General features: G+C 32.3%; 1 long non-coding RNA gene across 1 annotated transcript; it reads left to right on the top strand.

The window, feature by feature from the left end:
• The first annotated feature begins 282 nt into the window (after positions 1-282).
• On the top strand, positions 283-2,190 carry LOC143235479 (uncharacterized). Its single transcript, XR_013019213.1, has 3 exons — positions 283-427; positions 1,059-1,179; positions 1,832-2,190. It is a non-coding gene; the product is annotated as an uncharacterized LOC143235479 (long non-coding RNA).
• The last annotated feature ends 3,186 nt before the right edge of the window (positions 2,191-5,376 follow it).

Here is a 5,376-nt window from a genome sequence, read left to right as displayed (position 1 = left end):
ATTGATATTGTTTGATTGACATAAGAAATAAGTGATCAACAGTTTGTAAAATCATTCTTGAAATTACTGATCATTGCTGTTATTTTAATAATAATATATTTATTTTCAACATAGCTTGTACTTTGCTTAAGAAGAGGTAAGCTAACCTTACAAATAGCAAGATAACTTGATGTAGAATTTTAACATTATATAGTACAAAATGTATTATTAATGAGTGTTGTCATAGAGCATATTTAAACTTGTCAAGTTTATTCTTTTAATTGCTAAGTATGTTTATCTGAAGAGTAAACTAGAATCTTCATAGTTATGAGTCTCCAAACAGCTCAGTGGACGAGAGATGTTTACATTCAACCCAGACTTGGCTGTAGAAGGCTACGTGGGTGAAGATGATGCAGCATATGATCTATTTTCTCGAGAAGATAGCTAGGTATTGATATTTCATCTATTATCAAAGCATGAGGTCTTGTTTGCATGCTATTTTATCTCTTAAGGATTTTCATGGAAATGTTATTAAGGAATGTTGCTTAATTAAACAGTATGTGTTTTATCCAGTTCATCAATGTCATTTGATATCATAGTTTGTTTCTTCAAAGAGAAAAAACAAGTTGTACAGTGAAACATTTATATATTTTTATTTCTGTCTCCACATTACAGGCTATGGTGTCATAAGGATGTTAGAAGAATTCTCTTTGTACAAAAAAATACAATTATAATCTCTCTCTTTTTTTATTTATTAACTTGGTTGTTAGTGTTGGCACATCAGTGAACAGTTATTTCATGTTTTTAACCATCATTTAAGAATCAGTCCCAGTTACAGATTTTTCTTAACTGGAAAGGGGAGCAATGAGATATATGCTGGGATTAAATCTGAAATTATGGTAAAACTAAATTTGTGGACAATAGTAGCTTTGGGGTTGGAGAACTATTTTAGCTCCCCCTCCCACTAATGCTAGCTCTGTTAAGAAATATAATTATAGACTTAATATACATAAATATTACTTTTAAATTGAGGGCATTGAAACATATAAAAATTTAATCTTTGCAAACTTTCTTTGCAGTTGCAGAACTGTGATTCATATCTGGAACTAACAGCTGAGACCCTTATCCTGCAAGCAAATGTAGGATTAACATTGTTACCTAATCTTCATGAAGTGAACAGAAGAAAAGCAAACCTATATGGTAAGAAGATGTAGTCAGTATCAAGTATTACATTAAGAAAGTAACTGTTATAGTTGTGCCTTAAATTTAATTCAAGTGTCTGTTGAAATAGGAAAGTTATAGTTAAGGTTTAATATGAAGTATCTATTTTTATAAGAGAATTGTTGACAAAATTTTAAAAAGTATATGTTATAATAAAATGAAGTTAGAACATAATATAAATTAGCTGTTAAAATAAGATTTTGTTAAAAACCATTATTATCAACTGTAATAATAATTAATTTGTATTTAACTCTTAATTTAAAAAAAGATGTTTAGACTTATTTAATGAAACCACAAATATTTCATTTTTAGAAAAAATCACAACATTGAAAATGTTAAAAGAAAGGTCTGTCTGTGAAAGGTAGTTTGCAAATTTTTTTTACAGATACTGAAAAGCCTGAATGAAGCTTATAGCTAATAAGAATGATAAATGTATTGATGTATGTAAAATTTATATATATGCTTTGTTAATTATTGTCAATGTTTCAAAATGTATTGAGAAAAATCAGGACAGATTGTGTTGATTAAATATCATATAGATAATTATATCAGTAATTGTTGGTGTTGTTGTTAGTGGTATTTTGTACAAACATGGTGTTCATTATGATTGTTTTATTAAATAAATTTGTAGGAGATGAGAGGAAGCTTCCTGAAGCAGCTGATTGAGAAGATCATCTTGCTGCTACAGTAGATGGAGAAGCTGTCCCAATCAATGAAAACCTATTTGATGAAGAATTGGATGTGGAATAACCAATGCATAATAAGTAGAAATCCTATAAAGTTACAATGTCTGAAACGTAACTGTAGTGTGTGTAACTGAACATTGACAGTGACTTGTGTCTCCCAGATTCTTCTTAAAGATAATTTCAAGATTGTTTTACAAAGTGCTGATGTCCCACCACAGATATGATCTGTACCACGAGTAGATGTCTGCTCTTCATTTATTTATTACTTACCTACCTACAGCTGAACATTTTTTGTTAATAGTTAAAAAAAAAAACATTCTATTGAACCTCATGTTTTGTTCAAAGCAAATTACCAAGTTTGGTTTAAGCAATTTATTGCTCAATGCAGTGATTAATATAGTGTTTCTAGAATTGATATACTAAAGTTACATTAAAAACAAAAATTGTGTAACATTGATAAAATGTTTTAAGTAAAACAAGATATAACAGGACTAAATGTGATTTTGAAAGAGCAATAATTTTTCTATCTTTAGGAACTTGGTTGTGAAATATATATTTTTCATTGAATATCTTGTTATAAATATTCATTATTGCAAAATAAATGGTGAAAAAATGAAGCAGTGTGAGTTTAATTCATTGATTGGCACATATCAAATAGTGTTTTTAATTTTTGTAAATGCATAGTTGTATTTATTGAATACAAAAATATATTTAATCAACTTTCTACAAAATTCACAGAAGGAAATAAACAAAAGCAAACATAATGCATTTCTGACAGTTAAACAGAAATAACAAAAAGTAAAAACAGATGTATTGATATTTAACCCACACAGTGTGTCTGCACTGAATTACTAAGCTCAGATTTAGACCTTGAACATGGACCAAGAAAACAGTGAGAGAGTTTGCAACTGATGAAACTACATTCTAATCATGAAAGTAATACAGTCTGAACACTATATTTAGTTACCTATGCTCATAACTAGGAATGTTTTTATTTCTGATCTATGTAAAAGACTTGCTTTGATCAAAAGTTAATATTAATTCTTTACCAATTTCTTGTGATATACTGATCAGTTTTTAATTTAATTATATTTACGATAACATCAAGTTAATGCATACATATTTTACAGATAATTGATACAGATAACTAAAAGTTATTTCTAGTCCATGTTCAAGGTTTGAAACTGAGCCCGATCCCCAAACTTAGTAATTCAGTTTTTATACATTTAAATAGTTTTTCTGTATATTTTTATTTTAATTATGGAATTTTAAGCACAATTCTAACATAGTAAACTGTGAAACCTGAATACATTTATGTAATGGTTTGTCTTATTTTATTGCAAACAAACAACTACTATACGAAATGGTTTCAAACTTCAAAATTATTTTTATGAATTGTATAACTTGCCCAAATAAAAGTTAACATTTTTATACTGAAACCATATTTCAGACAGATATTTACCTCTTCTCACCTCAAAGCTGTTTCAATCTTGATTTGCTCTCTAAACATTGCAAAAATAAACTTTTCACCTAGCTCATCAGTCTTTTAAAACATGTACTGATCATGCAACTACCCTTCAACAATCCTACTGTACCAGCACAGCTAATGCAGTCTATTATTCTAGCATAACCCTCACATTCAAGAACTGTCATATTCAAACAAGAAACACTGGCAAGTCATTGAGGATGGAAGTGGTTGAAGTGAGGCAAGAATGTATCAATATACATTGTCAGGATTATAAAATGTTAACTTATGAAATGGTCTTACTTCTCACCCCACTTTGAAAAACTAGAGGGGCAGATGAACATGCAAAAACACAAAATCAAGCAGAAAGTAATCACACTGAAATAACTGGTGTGCAAGATTGAAAACAGAAGTCACATCTGTGTGGTATAGAACTATTTCTCAAATGGGTATTACCACAAAGAGGGAAGAACATAATGGACTAGCACCTACATGCATTGGGGAAAGACATACCTTACCAAATCAGTATAAGTGTTGGAGAACAAGACTTGAATACCATGACAAAGTTGGAAAATCTAGTGTTGAAGTGGTAGCAACTCATATAAGTGCCAATTGTACATCTTCAGGTTACACTGAATTATGACAAGTGCAATCTATCCAGTTGAAACACCTCATATGAGATACTGTAAGCAACAAGTACAACTTATCAAGTCAAAATGCTTTGTATCAGATATTGTGAGCAATAATTGCAGTCCATCCAGGCTCAACAGCCAGAGAAAATACCTTTGATGTGCAGCTGTGTTATGAGGATACATATAAATATAAATACATATATATACGAGTGTGATAAAGAGAACTGTTATAACTAGCTCATTGTCAGCATACACATCCTACTTATGTCACTTATGCAGCAAACCAAAGTACCAAACATAATGACAGTGAAACATATAAAGGTACAAGAGAGGCTAGGACTAAAGGACCATGAAGGGTACATGAACAGACCAAGTACAATCTGCCCAGGCAGAAAATGTCCAGGGGAAGTGTCTTGGAATACAACAAATAATGCCAAGTGAAGTACATCTGGGTAAAAACATCCAGTGGAAGAACTTTAGATGAGTTTGCAAGATCAACAAGTGCAGTATTCTCAGGTAGAAAACACCCAGGGGAATTGTCTTCGAGATAAAATATTATGGTCAACAGTAATCCACCAGGAAAAACATCTGGGGAAAGCATTTTAGGATATGCCATATAATGCCAAGTGCAGTCCATCCAGGACTAGTTTTGCTAGTCCTTATAACGACTGAAGGGGTTCCCTTTTTTAGAAAAACTAAAAAAAAAATTCAAATAATTGCGTGTCCTCTACACAATTCTTTCTGGTGCACACGTCCCTTTCCCTTCCTGACCGACCTCCTCGCCGCCGACCAAAATCACCTCCTCGCGGAAGCTTCGCCAGACCAACGCTGCCTACCCTACATAAACCATGCCCTTTGCACAGGAAACCGCCGACGGAAGAGTACCTCCAAAACGCCACATTTCCTGTACGCCCGATGGAAGACTGTTGCGAGAATGTTTTTAAATTGATCGGTCCATATAAATTTTCTGTTGAATGTGATGCCTGGAAATTTAATGGTGGGGGAGAATGTCTCCAGCATTTTATGTTTGATTTTTGAAACGGATTTATTTTTCCGGGTGATTTTTCGCTTGAGTTTTGGTTGTGTTCAGTGCTACTCGTCAAGTACTAGGCAGTTTCTCTGTTATGTGGTTTGGACTTTCGAGGAAGCCAGCAGGGCTTCATGTAACTTGCTCCATACTATTAAATCGTCAGCGTATTGAGAGGCGTTGATATACGTTAACTTCTGGAAGGAAATGTTATTAACATACATGATATCTGAGTACAGAACCTTGCCGAGAGGTAAACGGTGTGAGATGTTGCAATATTGATTTTGACTTTGGTTGTTCTGTTGTCTAAGAAGCTTGAGATCCATCTTGTTAAGGTTGGCGGGAGATTGAATAGAGGCAGTTTCT

This window comes from Tachypleus tridentatus, chromosome 2, assembly GCF_004210375.1.
Source record: "Tachypleus tridentatus isolate NWPU-2018 chromosome 2, ASM421037v1, whole genome shotgun sequence".
In the NCBI taxonomy this organism is placed as follows: Eukaryota; Metazoa; Arthropoda; class Merostomata; order Xiphosura; family Limulidae; genus Tachypleus; species Tachypleus tridentatus.
The sequence above is the reverse complement of the archived record's forward strand: the minus strand, read 5'-3'. Positions and strand labels throughout refer to the sequence as shown.